Below are 16,363 nucleotides of genomic sequence, written 5' to 3' on the forward strand. Positions count from 1 at the left end.
TATTCTAGTTTTGTTGATAACATATAAATCCTCTATGGCTACCCTTTGATATTAATTTCTCCAATGATATGACAACTCAATATTTAAAAGTATTAAAACGTCCAATGAGCCTCGTTCCATATAAATAGTAGATTATACATAAAAATAAATACAAATTGAATTCGTTTCAGTCATGTATGTTCCTTGCTAAAAAAAGGTAAGCACTGAGAATTAGCTAAGAGCCTTATTGCATAACAAATTTGAGTAGTTACTCAATGGTTGTATAAATGAAATAGGTTGTTTTTATCTTTCAATTCAAAGTAAAATGAATTTGTTTGTTATAGAAAATCATGTATATTGTTACTTGAGAGAAAATATGGAGAGAATACAATAAAGATGATGAAAAACACTCACTTCATGAGAACTTCAATGACTTCTATTATTTACTATAACAAAAACAAGAAAAATTAATTTAACTTTGACAGACAATCCAACAAACAAAAAATTACAACATTCCACATTGGTAAATTAGGGAAAACTGCAGAGACTACATAGCGATTAGGCATGGCATTACTAGTACAAAAGGTTTTCCTATGGCTAGAAGCTCACTACAAGTCATTGCACCAACTCGTGCAATAACAAGGTCTCTAACTGCATAAGCCATGTCCATGTTATTAAGGAACGTGAAAGTCATCGAAGAATATTTCAATGACACTTCCCAGACATGTGACAAATTATTTCACATAGAAATATCTATGATAGGACACGACACAAGCTCCATAATGCAAGTCATTTAAATTTACTTCAAACATAGTAAACTTTTAAATCTATCTGACACCAATTGTTGATAGGAAGCAAGAGATGTTTGATACTAGTATATTATTCAAATGACTATAACTCTTTAATTGTAATAAACTAAGGTCAACATAACTAAGAAAATTTAAAATTAAAATGACCATATTAGTCTTAAACATATCTAGACCAGAGAGAGATATCTCTATTAAATTTTCCTCGGATATATCACATGTAGACAAAAAAAATAGAGATGGCTAAATTTAAAATTTTCTCAGTTACCTTAACCCTGGATCTTCAGGCACCAAGATTTTATATCAAGGTCTGGAGTTAAGATGGATCTAGCCTAGGATGATATATTATTACCATCTAGGCTGGCTAGATGGATCTATATTTATTTAGATGGATAGAGATTTAAAAAAAATATGTTTTTAGTCATTAACATTACATTAGAAATATAGAGAGGTTTCATAGAGAGACAGAGAGAGAGGAAGGGAGAGAGATAAATATAGAGAGAGTGTGTGTGTATGTGTGTTTGGGAGGTGAAATGCAGAGATGAAGGAGAGATGGAGGGAGATATAGATTTGATCCCTCTAAGGATGTTAACTCTGAATCTACCAAGCGCCGAGAGAGATCAAACATCGAGTGCCTCTCGACACAATGATAGCAACCTCTTCTATTGGATGGAATCAAGCTATTCTTCATTTTCACTTCCACCATAGATCTACACTTCTCCATACTTACGTTCAATTCATTTCACATCTAGAGAAGATAATCTAGTTCCACTCTATTCCAAACTTGTTTAAGATCAACCCACTCTCAAATTTTGTGCTTGAGGTTGGGAAATCACTTTTTATCTATTATTATCAAATACGTTCTAACTCGAAGTCGAACTTGAGCTATTCCAAATTTGTTCAGGGAAACACCTTTTATCAATTACTATCAAAAAAATTATAACTCAACTTGGGCCATTTCAAACTTATTTAAGATCAGCCAAATAGATTATATTTCAAAATTCACCTTCAGCTAATTCAAACTTGTTTAATATCAACCCACTTTGAAATTTTGTAGTTGAGACGAAGGTATCACTTTTTATCAGTTACGTAAATAAATCAAACACAGACCAAGATTTTGTATTGGTAGTTGTAGTTAGAAAATCACTTTTAATGTAGCTCAAAGTTAGATTTCTCTATTCCAGACTCACATAATTCAATTTGAGATCTTCCAAAAAGATCAATCCACTCTGAAATTTTGGAATTAAGGGTAGCAGATCTTTTTATCAGTTCTACCATATTGTAATTCAAACGTAGATTTGACTTTTTATTTGACGACTTGAGTCTACTCAAGGAAATATCTACCTACCTTTCATCCCTTTTGGCACTGCAGTGGTGCAAGTATCAATCTTGGAATGCTCCTCTCCTTCAAAGATGCAAACCGTTAAATCATTCTGTGAATACCAGTATGCAAAGCGATGTAGCAACATCCTCCAAGCTCCAATCAGTTTTTCGAAATTACATGTTTGAAGATGGAAATCTCTAATTGTCTCTCGAAACAACACATTAAGAAAACAGCTTTGCAAAATTGCAGCTGTAACAATAACTTATAGTCGTGGGCTCTAGCAATTTCATTGTTGATTTTTTGGTAACAACAAAACGACTTCAAAAATTAACAAATATAAAAGCAGTGACCAGTAATGATTAGCAAATTATTGTTCTTAAACAAGGAGTCTATCACAACTTCAACTTCACATTCCCGGAAGGATATGACAACAATTTGATGAACTTGGGCAACTTGGACACCATGAATTTTGGTTCTATTGCAACATATAATAATACTGGTCATAACGAACTTCTCCTAGCTAGACAATTTACAACGGCAGTGTTATGAAACTAGCTCACGACAAGATAGAAAAGATAGATCAACGCCTTAGAATTCAGCCCTTTCGAGGGGGAAACCTCTTGTACATTACACAAATGAATGATTCTTTGATGATACAAATGAAAAGACCTCCTTTCTATATATAGGAGTCTAAAGGGTCATAATATAATTAGAGCCGACATAGCAATAATATTGTAAGGGCACAATAATAACGATAGTGGGCTTCTATGGGGCACAATAGTAACAATATGGGCACTACATGGGTGCATCAATATAATAAGGGGGTTGTACTAATAACAATAAGGGGTTACCTTAGTATCATAGGGGCCTAACATGCCCCTCTCCTTCAAAAAGCGTTGTCCTCAACGCTTGAGTAGTTCTTGATGTTTCTGTATAAAATTCTTGTCCTCCCATGTGGAATCTTCAGCAGGTAAGTTCTTGCACTTGATGATATACTCTGAAATTGATCGATTTTGTAGCTATCGGGTTCTTGTTTCTGTGACTGCTTCAGGTTCCAATATGATTTTTCTTTCCTCTTCAATTTCTAGCAATATTGTTTGAATTGTGATCTTTTGCAACTTTTTAATAAGTGGACATACTTCTTCGTCCTTCTTCCATTCATCCCTTGCTTCATTTATCCAATATAGCTGGATAATAGAAATAGCACAAAACAATGCTTCCACATCCTCATCCTTTCTTGATAGTGCATCTGCAACAAAATTTTGCTTCCATTTTCTATAAATGATGTCAAAGTCATAACCCATCATATTTGTGACACATTTTTTCTGTTATTCTAAATATAATAGTTGTTCTAAAAAGTATTTAAGACTACCATGATCCTTTTTTACCTTCAAGTGTCTTCCCATTCGGTAGGGTCACCATTTCTTAAGTGCATGTAGTATTTCCAACATTTCCTTCTCATAAATAGCTTTCTTCAGATGTAGTAGTAAAAATACCTAATAACCTACATCAAAACATTTTTCTCTACGATGTTGATCTACCTATTGTTTCATTCGCTTTTGCACCAAAGTGGTGTTCTCGTTTAAAAGTTGGAGAACTTGTTGTTGAGATTTGATGTGATCTTTCACTGGTTGAACCTTTTTCTTCTTGATATGACCTTCTACCTTTAGAGCTTGAGGAGTGGTAATTTCTTCCAATCCTTTACAAGATATGGTTGGAATCATTTCTTGATGCTCGATGTGATCTTTCACTTCTTGGACATTTTTCTTCTTGATATGTCCTTCTATCTTGATAGTTTGAGGAGTGGTAATTCTGACCAATGAATTACAAGATATGGTTGGATTCATTTCTTCTTTCTCGATGTGATCTTTCACTTCTTGCACCTTTTTCTTCTTGATATGTCCTTCTATCTTGAGAGTTTGAGGAGTGGTAAATCTTTCCAATGCTTTACAAGATATGGTCTAATTCATTTCTTCTTTCTCTGGGGTTGGGTCCTGGCGTATATCCTCTTCTTTTGATGTAAAATAATTTCTTCTCAGAACACTTGTGACCTTTAGTGCATTTGCTATCACAATTTTAACAAAGCATTTTTCTCTTTTTTCTTCCAATTGTTGTGGTGTAACCCTTGTAGGTTGTGGAAGGCTAGGAGAAACAACACTTCCATCTTTATAGTTGTGAGGGGTAGACATCCTTGTTGCCATAATTTTGATTTCCACTATGTAACAAAGCCCTTTTACTCTTCCCAGTTTTTGTGGTGTTGCTTTAAAGAAGGTGTTGCTCTTTGTATTCTCATAATGTGCTATCATTTCCTCCATGAAAATTGACCATGTAACAAGTTGTTTACGAGAACAAAGAACTTTATACCATAAAAATTGATCCAGTACTGTATATGAAGATGCAATACATACCTTTTGTAATAGTGGTACACCATGTAGATCAAAATATTGCTCCATCTGAAGTATCCAATTTACCGGATCATTGCCATCAAACTTCCTCATATCGCCTTTTCTTGATTTTAGGAGCTCGATCTCGAAATGACTATAACTTTATATTTCTATTCTTATAGTCCTGAAATTGTGACCTGCAGTATCCCTATACATCCTCTTTCCAATGCCACCAGTCTAATCCAAATTGGATTCTCCAAGGAAGAGTTGTACCAAATCTCCCACAGTGACCTGATTATAGACTAGTTCAGTAGAGCAAACTTGTAGGATGTGCCACGTGTCACTATTTTGTCCTCTGGCTCTTAAAAATATATACATGAAACTAAAGTCTGTCCTATTTCTATACCTTCTTACAAAATTTCAATCCGATGCTCAAAGAGAAAGTTATGACGATTTTCCCCTCGTCACCTATTTGGAATGTAATTCAGGAGTCTGCAAAAAGACTAACTTCCTCAGATCATATCTCCGCAAATGTAGTGAGAAAAGCTCCAAAGTTTGGACCCCAGCTTCAGGTAGAATTCTTCTCAAATGGGTTTTTTTTTCGCTTCTGAAATGTAGCAGAAACAAATTATAGCGAAAATGTCATGATGACCTATTTGGAGCAGCGAAGCCCTAGAATCCAAAGCTCTGATAGCAAATGTTATGAAACCAGCTCACAAAGAGATAGAAAAGATAGATCAATGCCTTAGAATTCAGCCTCTTCGAGGGGGAAACCTCCTTTACATTACACAAATGAATGATTCTTTGATGATACAAATGAAAATACCTCCTTTCTATATATAGGAGTCTAAGGGGTCATACTATAATCGAAGCCGACATAACAATAATAATGTAAGGGCACAATAATAACAATAATGGGCTTCTATCGGGCACAATAGTAACAATATGGGCACTACATGGGTATATCAATATAATAAGGGGGTTGTACTAATAACAATAAGGGTTTACCCTAGTAGTATAGGGGCCTAACACGAATCCCTGTGAGCCTATGTACTATTTTCCATCATAGTTTTTTATCTTGAAATTGCTCTTGCTATTATATTACTATTCAGTAATATTAGATATGTATCTTGGAGTATCACTATGGCTTTTAATAAAATGTAACACGAATGTGTAACTAATGGAATCAACTACATTAGACTTTCCCAAGTAAGGCTACCATCTCCATGGACTGCTTTTGGGTCTCATTCTGAACAGCAGTATAATAGTTTTTCATTATACCTAGACTGAATGCTTCCGCTGGAGAAGGAAAATCCTTTTCAGTCCTTGGAGCTGGAGTATATGAATTGATATTTTTAGGTGAGATACTTGACTTGCAACAACCATGGATCTTGAAAAATAAGTATTTATTATACTCTGAAACATAAGCATTAACTATCTTTTCAACATCCTCTTTTAGTATGACTTTGCATTAAAATTAAGCAATTTACTAAGCTATTTGATCATTTCTCTGTAATTTAATTCTACATTTGCCACAATAATATCCTTTTAATCTGACATGGCCTTAACCTAGCCTCAACATTGTGAACACTCGCCTCAAGAATCTTATGCAGTTGTTCCCAATCCATAACAAGATCCACGCATATATATGTTGTGGGGGATCCACTGTGGGCAAATCGAGATCAAGGAAAGGAGTATCTCAATTGACCCTATGGAGATCGGAGAACAGAGTTAAAAATTTTAATTTACAAGATAAATTTAAAGTTTTTCCTCAATTTCTCTTCATTTGCCCATTTTGCATGTCTTTTTGTATCCATATGTATGCAATGCTAGATAAGTAGTCAAATTGATACTATTAAAGGAATTTGATTTTTAAAGGTGAGTTTGCATTTGTATCTGCAGGAAACGGTTCAAGCATAAGCAGCTCTATAGATTTGAAAACTGGAACAATTTTCTTGAATGTTGTTACCCATAGTACGAGGGCAAAAATATGTTTTGGGGGCGAGAGGCGGTGGAGCGCATATGTCAAAATTTTATTTCTACAAGGATTTAATCTTAGAGCTCTTGACTGAGCATTCAACTCTGGTTTTGGCTGTCAGCACTGCACCTGAGAATTCTGCCTTCTCTATTTGTTCGGTTGAAGACCATTCCTCTGCCTGACTACTGCTCTGCCCAATTCTGTCGCAACTCTAAGAAACATTCACAGTTCACTGACCCTTGCAGAAATGCATCCTGCAGGGGATACCACAACATTCCACAAAGTCATTTTGGTAAACTCGCACCCTTCTCCTTGTCAACAATCTCAAGGATTTTGCTACTATTCTCACTGGTGAGAGCAAGGTTGTGTTATGCTCATCTTGTTGAACTTGAAACGACAATAGGTACAGAGGTATTGAGAAGGAGGTCCATGGCAGTGCTCATATAGTTCTGTCCACTCTGCCATTTGCACTTTGTAGATAGTGGCATAGAAGCTCATCCATCCATCAAAAAGAGAAACAAAGGTTGTATTGATTGTGTGTGCATTCTTGAGGTGTTTTATGAAAAAGGGAAGCCAACCCTTGAGGCAAGCGACTGGTAGAATCCTTGCTTTTGTTTCACATAGCTCTGTGCGCTCAGCCATTTGCACTTTGTATGTAGTGGCAATGAAGCTCATCCATAATGTAAAAGAGAATCAAAGATTGTATTGATTGTATGCATATTGCTGAGGTGTTTGCTGTGTTGAAAATGTAGCAAGTGAAGGTCTTCTGGTAGCTCTACTCAAAATTTCAGAGAAACTTTTTTCAATACAACACAATCATACTCAAAACAATTGGTGCTTTTGTTCAATCAACCAAGTCAAATGCAACTGCTTGTGTTGTTCCTCAAATTGGTGGTACTTTCATTCGGTCCACTGGATATCGATCCCAAACTGGCATGGGATCTTAAACAATGAGGTTTCAATCTGGACGTACTACTAGTAATGGTGCTGATTCAGAATCTACTGCCCTTGGTAGATTAACGAGGACTGGGGTTGGTTCATGGTTAATAGGATAAATATCAAGAAAGTTGGAGAACAAGGTAGGTTTTGAGGAAGAGTTCGATTGGGTGGGTTGGTTGGCATGCCCTGCGGCTTCGCCTACCTCTTCATTTCTACCTAAAATAGCTCCTTGAACAGAAAAATAGGAAGAACCAAACAACGTCTACGAAATGCTCCATCAATGCAGTTCAAAGCGAACGTGATGCTCCTTGGTCAAATGAATGACTGCGATATTGGCGAATACCACATCTAATCCAATAATCACATGAAAACCAAAAACATGAAAGTTATTTGCTGAGGAAGGAAAAGAACCATGAAGATTGAGCGAGATAGTGAAAGGTGCTCCCTCCATTCCCTGCAATTGGTCCGAATGTTTTAGACATAGATCATTTCTACTTTGAAATTTCAAATATTTTATTGCTCCAGGCCATAGCGTCCCCTCTCAATTACTTCTCTCGGCTGTAGGATGCTTTTTCTGGAAGGAGTCCTATCAGAATAAATCCTCCTTCATGGAGACGAAGTAGGGGGACTCTCCACCCCACCCATAACGACATTGATGACGGGACAGAAGGTGGTTCTTATGGGATAGCTGGATGGATGGAAGCGACAGCCTCAGACGTGAGCACTCTGGCCACATCCGATTCGATTGGTTCTGGGAGAGAGGCCGAAAACCTTCATTTACTTAGTAGTTAGGCCCCCAAGCCTACAGGTCCCCACTAAGTGGCACTTCTATTTCATCGTGGGTTTGGTATAGAATAAGAGGAATGTGGGCAGATTCGGAAATATCTGCATTTGGAAACAGAGCATTAGTAAACATAAATTCAGGATGCAGATCCAAACTGCAGATTGGGAATGAGACCATTTTTTCTATGCCAAACAAACCCTAGGAGAAACCTGAGTTTAGAGGAAAGAGGGTTTGATGTTTCAGTTATTCAGAAGCATAGTAGTATGACTGGGTTTTCCTGGTGAGTATACCTCTTGATGAAACCCAACAAGTGGCCTTACACTATTGGAGAAAATTCATAAGAGGTTTAAAGATATGGCACCACTATAAATATAGTAGAGAAAAATCAAAAACTCCAAGATCTCTTAAAATCTCATCCAGGATAAAAATGATTCCTCCAGTAGCATAACAGATATTCCTAAAAGTGGGTTTTGGGAAATACTTTATTTGAGTTCAGTGGTCCACCATGCTCATCCACCCTTATGGACCAAAGAGCAAGAGATCTGCATTCCACTGTCCACGTCTTCATTCAAAACCCCAACATGGTCTATTGGTTCTCCTTGAGCTATAGCCTATTTGTATTGATCTCTAAGGGATGATAGGTCTGTTGATAAAAGTACGCCATAAGAAGCCTAGCTGAAGTGAAGTCGAAGGTCAATATATCACATACCTGGAAAAGGCAGAATGAAAGCATTTGGATTTCAACCTTCAACGAACAATAAGTGTTTTTTGTGCTGGCTCTTTTGTAATGTGTGCCTACGAACTGTCCACGCTAGTCCCTTCATTATCAAACTGCTAGGCATTTGGATTGGATCCAGAACCATCCAACCTACTACCTGAATATGGGAATCTTATTGTTGCACTCAACATGCCCATGCATTGTGATCAAGGCATTAGGGTTTTCGATGAAATCTTGAAGGAAAAAAAATAAATCAAATTAATAATTAATTATCCGCTAAGAGCATAGTAAACGGTGATAAAAAATGGATCATGTTCAAGGATAGAAAGAGCATTAAAAAATGTAATTTTAATTTTTAATTATACAATATAGAAGTAAGAGTGTAATGGTTAAGTAAGAGTAATAGTTTTAAAATTTTAGGAAAAACCATGAATAAAAGTTTAGGGAAAAAATCAAAGTAATAATTAATTACTCACGAAAATCATAGTGAAGGGGATAAAAAATGGAGCAAGTTCAACTATAGAAAGAACATTCAAAAAATACAAAAAATAGTAATTTACATTTTTCTTAATTGTATAATATAGAAGTAAGAGTGTAATGGTTAAGTAAGAGTATAATGGTTTTAAAATTTAAGAGAAAATATTCAAGAAAACTTTTAGGATCTAGAGGTATTTGTATATTCGTGGGTTTAAATTTGATTGGTGCTAGTTTTCAATTTGTTCCACATTATATCTAAAATGTCAGCTTCTTAAAAAGAACATTGGATGTCATTAGAGATTGACATTTTTATGAGTGTGCATACTAAGTCTAAATGAGATGAGATAATTGATACTTGTAATTATGATCTTACTTGGATTGAGAATATTACAACCTACAAGTAAAATGTATTTAAAAATATAATTTGATAGCATAACATTAATTTCTTGAAAAATTATTCCATTTAAAAAGTTGGCATCCACATTGGTGCTCAAATGCAATAGTTATGTATCTTGAAAATTTATGATACAAAGATTAAAGACAAATTTCCATAAATGTTATAAGAAATCAAGTTGAATATAGTGAAATATGCTCAAATCAACCACAAAAAACAAAATTAGAGGAAAAAAATAAATAAGAAAGGACTTTAAATGAAAAGGTTATGCTCATTTCAAATTACCAGCCCTAAGGGGTGGGGTTGGGGAAGGTGGGGTGAGGAGCAGGTGAGTGGAGAGTGAGGGTGCGGGTTGGTGGAAGGTGGCACGAGAAGGGGGTGAGTGGGAATGTTCATAACATTAGTTTTTCAATGAAATTTGATTCCATCTTGCTTCACATGGGTTCATATGACAACCTAACAAATGGAAAAGGCTCATTCCAGTTAAGGGAATTGTACTATGGACTTGATCCATAAAAGAAAATTGAAATGTAATTGTCCCATTTAAGAAGAAGCCTTGACCACTCTAAGGCTCATTCTAGTTAAGGGAATTGTATGGAATTGATCCATAATTGTATTTTGAAATGTAATTGTCCCATTTGAGAAGAAGCCTTGACCACTCTACCTTAGAACTGCTTCTCATCTAGGTGTCATTCCTACTAATGGAATTCCTAGCTTGTTGAAACTTGTGTTGATTCCTAGCTTGTTGAAACTTGCATTGCTTCCACTGGACATTATCATTATTTGTGCAATGTAACTTAGATATTTTTTTACTTAACCATCCTCCTTATAAAATTACTTAATCTATCGAGGTTGCATGTGAGCTAATCAACAATGTAGCATGTGCAATTTTAGATTTTACATCTGTCCAATTTCCAAAGCTTATGAATTCAATTGGAGCTAACAAGGAAAATCACATGGAATTTTTGAGAATTTGGAATATGACCAAGGATATATTGTGTATGCATGAAAAACATGACCTCAGTCTGATCATTGAGAAATAATTGGATCCAAAATGGATGGCAACTGGCTTGAAATTTGACATAGAAACATTGTTTTGAATGCTCACTTCAAATTCAGAAGATTTGTAGAAGCATTTATGTGGATTCATATTGTATCAAGCTTTGCATCTAGATCTTGTTATAGTCCACATTCATTGCCCTATGTTGCTTTCTTATTTTGGTTCTCTAATATAATGGAAAACATTTATGGGATTGTCAATTTTGGTTAGTGCATAGAAATTGGTTTACCTTGGGCATGTGGCATGCTAAGGGCTTCACTTATGGATGGATAAATAGTTTGGGGTACACATATAATCTGTCTAATCAAGATGAGGACACAAGCACACACATTGTGTGGTAGATTGAAACACACTTCATGGATAGGCACATCATATGACACACCTGGATGAGGATTTCTAACAGTACACATCATGTAATAGATGAAGATGGGCTCATGGCATTGAGTTTCCACTTAATCGACCTATAGCAAATGTGTTTGTGGGATACTAAATAATAAGCTTAATTTTAGTAGACATTTATAAACACCTCCTAAAATCATTTCACTAAATTCCCCTTGTCAATACATCATTCTAATAAAATAACTCCTATTTTAGTAGATTAAAATAAAAAAACATTTACATAATCAAGCATATATCATATGTGCCAGAATAACCCCCAACATACATATGACTAATAACAAGTTATGGGGCATGCATGAGGCCCCTCAAAGAATCCTCGTAGAGAAACATTATATATAGCCCAAACAACGGGTAGCCACTCATCAATCGAGAAAACCAGACATGCAAACCTTCATAAAGGAACCCTTAGAAACGGGTGCATCTCTTAAATGCCCAAAAATAAGCATCAAATCATTACAAAACAAGTGAAAACCTAATATATAACCATGATGAAAATGGCACGAGGCTGCCATGGAAAAACCCAAAGTAGATTTAATAGGAACCAAAATGATTGCAAAGACCCAACCCTGGCCACCTCGATGCAAGCAAACAACCCGCACTATCAGATAAGTAGAGAAAAAAGATCGCAGGGCCCATGGCATCAAGAAATCCTTCACACCGATGAATACAATCCCTGATTTTCTCCATCATATTGTGCCCCAACACAAGCTAACAAGCATAATAACCCATTCAAAAGAAAATGTCATCGACGATGGAATCGAAAGACACGAATTCATTTGTCAGTGCCCCCTTGTTGTGTATAGCTCTCACCAAAGAAGATGAGTCTAATCTGCTCTTCCTTAACCAATAACGACTATCATTGTCCCCTCCAACTGCTAAAACGAACCTCGCAACCTTTGGCATCTTCACCATGACCAAACCTATTATTAATATAACAAGAAAATTATGCCATGTTTTAAGGGTTCAACTGTAGTCTGCAGATGATCAGTTTCAACAACTTCTCCAACTGTTTTAGGAGTAGCTCTTATATATGGAACAAATTTATTCTCAAACAAACTAATGAGAAGAAAAATTGCATAAACCACAACCTTTCATTCATATGCCTCACACAAAATCAGCTTCTATAGGGCATGCACAAAGACCCCTAACCTAGATTTGTTACTCAGTTTGGCTCTTATTTTTCACTATAATTAACTTAACTTTGGTTAGTTGGTATCAGAGGATCTACACGCTTGAAATATTGGCTATGAACACTCTCAATACACTACAATATTTTGACCCCCATGAACCACTGGCTACATATCATTATGTCCAACATAGAATAGGGATTACAAGAAGATTGAAAAGTGAAGGGTGCATACCTTGCCACCTAGCGCAGTACTCCAAATGTTAATAACATGCGGGGTATCAAGAGAATGAAGTAGTTCGCTCATACACTATACATTTATTATTGCTTAACCACCTGAATATATAATATACACTCAAAGGAATAGATTACAATGGTGTTACCAAAATGGTGAAGGAAAAAACCAGATTGCTATTATGAATAGCTCCGTCGATTTGTATTGAGCTCACAATTCTTTGTTATGAATGAGGCACTATATCATTAAGATACAAGTATCTTTATAATTGTGACAGGGCATGATAATATCACCAGTGCCCAACTAGACAAATAGGGGACGCTAAAGAATGAATGAGAGACGTCAGAGTCCAAACCACAATTATCCAAGCCAAAATTATTAACAGTGCGGAGCAGCATTTGGTGGGAACCTTAAGGTACTTGATTGATGTTAAAGGTGGAACGAGGAACACAAGATTACAAATAAACTGTAGAGCAACATTCCTTAATGTCTTCACCATCTTGACCACACTATATATGCAAGAAAAGCCCCTTATGCTACAAAATAGTAAACATATTTCCATCCAAATGACACATACTTTGTTAACTCCAAGGATAATATATCAATCTATGGAGTGATTATTTTAGTTATTCTTGGCACTTCAAACAATTTATCACCCCCTCACATGCACATATCAGATTTAAGCACATGCATAATACAATTGCTAAAATTTGTCCCTCTCTATCTATAAGTAGGAATGACTACAAAATTCTGATTCAAAGCATGAGAAGAAATGGGAAAAATTATGTTCCCAGATAAAATGGGCAACCAAGTGAGGTGAATGATCTTATGTAGAGCCAAGTATATCCACCCTTCTCATATCTTCCATAGTTCAATTCAATCACGCTAGAGTACTAGGAGAAAAAGAAACAAAATCTAGGTAAGTACTTTAGCATTCCCTTTCTAGAATCAGTAGCATGAGTGAACCTCCTACATGTTTTCTATTTGTTTTGATTTGATTGAATTTTTTATAATCCCCTTGACTAGTGGATCTGAGGAGGTATTTCGATAGAATTCCTGTAGCAATTCATTGATCATTGGGTAGAACTAAACTCAGATCCTCTTCACAATTAGAATTCAATCCTGTCACAGTGAAAACATTACAAGTTTATGCAATTTTGGTCCCTGAGGTAAGAACTTGAGCCATAGGTCTAATCTGAGGCTGCTATGAGGAGGAAACCATCATGGGAGATTTTTGGCTTTAATCCAAGCTTACAGAGAAACAAAACTATTCACCTATGTAGGACGGAGGAACACACATGGCCTTGATTGATCCCATGTTTTTGGTTGCACTAATAAAGGATTATTAGGTCCTTCTAGGGCTTGTTTTTAGATCATTCCCATGACATTTTTTGAGGACAAAGTGTAGAAAATATTGAACTTTGAGCCAAAAAAGCATTGTTATAATGTTCATCTACAATCTGAAGCACACCTTAATTAAAGAAGTTGCAAACTCCTTCATAGTTTTGGTAGTAGGGTTTTGGGCATCCTTTGGACCAACATTTGAAGGGTCATTTAAAGTGAAATTGAGGCACACTTGAAGAACCTTTTGAAGCAGTTTATAAAGATCTTCTTGAGGTGACTTAACACACAATTGAAGTCCTATTGTACAACTTTGCATCAGTTTTGAAGCAACATACCTTGAAGGGTGAAGACAATTTTGGAGTATTGAATTGTATCCTTTCAAGGACTCTTGAAGATACCTTCAAGATTGGTTGAGGGGAGACTTGGTTGGCATTTTTCGATCTGTAGAGACTAGGTTTTTAGGCAAAATTTGGAGGAACCAAGTGAAAATATTGACAACATCCTTATAGTAGACTTTGAAGAGAATTTTGGAGGACACTTTGAGAGGAAAAACCTTGAAGAAACCTATTTAAGAAGTCATTGTCATGAGATGCCTCTTACTATTATCCTTCTTCCTCCATAGGTTTCTCTATCACTTTCCCTAGTGTTACAACCCACATTATTGAAGATTCCTCTATAATTTGCGTTACGTTTTTAGCCTCTACAATTTCAGTTGTATCTTCCCCTATTTGTGATATAGTTATCAAGTGTCAGCGAGTTCTAGATGTGCTAAGGAGGGAGTCAAAAGGTATGCTAGCCAGTTCCAAGGCATCATAATGGAGAAATATGTCAAAATTCTTGGAAATGAGTGAATAAGAGTGTGTGCTAAGGAGTGTCAACGAATTCCAGGTGTCCCAAGGATGAAGTGTGTTACGAAAAGTTTAGAATAGGACTTGCAGGAGGCAAGCCGATGGTTGTGATAAGGTGTGTACAAAGTAGTTTCAGACAAAGGGAGAATTTGTGTTGGGCATAACATTGTTTTGTCAATGACTTGGTTGGGTTCCCAAGTCGCAAAAAAATAAGTTTATTTATGAGGACATGTCAATTAGGGAGTCCCAAGGTGTTCTATGGAATGCGAGGAAGTACTAACACATGCTAGACAATTCCAAGGCATTTTAGGCATGCCAAGACATGCCAAGTGCTAAGGCATGCCGAGAATTTATAGGCGCCAGGGTGTGGTGCTAAAACGTGCTAAGAAGTGTTAGGGCCATGTTCTAGGGAAACACAAGGGAGCACTAATTTCAAATGCATGGGAATGAATGAATAAGTGTGATGGAGAGTGTTAGCGAGTATGAGGTGTGCTAAGTGTGAGGGAGTGCTAAGATGTGCTATGGAGTGCTATGGAGTGCCAAAGCATGCCAAGAAATGCAGGGGATTCTAACATGTGCTACATAGTGCCAAGGGATTGTTAGGTGTGCCAGGTGTTATGGCATGTCAATACGTAAACTTTGTTCCTTAGTTGTTTTACGACCATGGTTGGATGTGAGCCTTGTCTTCGTAACTTTTTAAGTTTTATGAGTTGATATTCAACATGAGTAGCCTAAGATGAGTTATAGGAAGTTCTTAGGTGAATAGGGCATAGTCTAGTTGTAATAATTGTAACTTGGTCAAGCTATTGTTATAGTCATGTTGTTGTTATAGTTGAGGCAAGATTTGGTTGGGTTCCCATATTGCAAAAAATGTAAGGGTAGTTGTGAGGGCATGATAGCTAAGGAGTGTCAGGGGGTGCTAAGGAATGAAAAGGTGTGCTAACACATGCCAGAAAATGTGAATGCATGTCGAGTCTTGGGGAGTGTCGGGGCTAGGAAAAACATTATTTTTTCAATGACTTGGTTGGTTTCCCAAGTCACCAAAAAGGTAAGGATATCTATAAGGGAATGAAAAATAGGGAGTGCCAACATGTGCCAAAAAATTCCAGGAAGTGCTAACACATGCTAGACAGTTTGAAGGCATGTTAGGCATGCCAAGTCATGGCAAGTGCTAAGGCATGCCAAGATGTGCCATGTGTTAGGGTGTGGCACCAACACATGTTAGGGAGGGTTAGGGCCAAGTTCCAAGAAACACAAGGGAGCACTAGTTTCAAATGCATGTAAATGAATGAATAATAGTGTGACAGAGATTGTGAGTGAGTGCGAGCTGTGATAAGTGTTAAGGAGTGCTATGATGTGTTAGGGAGTGCCAAAGCATGCCAAGGAATGCAAGGGATGATAACACATGCTACATAGTGCCAAGGCATTTTTAGGTGTGCCAGGTGTTATTGCATGTTAAGATGTAAACTTTGTTACCTAGTTTTTTTACAATCGCGGTTGGATGTCAGACTTGTATTCGTAACTTGTTAATTTGTATGAGTTAATGTTCAACAAGAGTAGCCTAAGAT

Source organism: Pinus tabuliformis, chromosome 9 (assembly GCF_031772625.1).
Source record: "Pinus tabuliformis cultivar Carrire ecotype Pingquan chromosome 9, CPIR1, whole genome shotgun sequence".
Lineage (NCBI taxonomy): Eukaryota > Viridiplantae > Streptophyta > Pinopsida > Pinales > Pinaceae > Pinus > Pinus tabuliformis.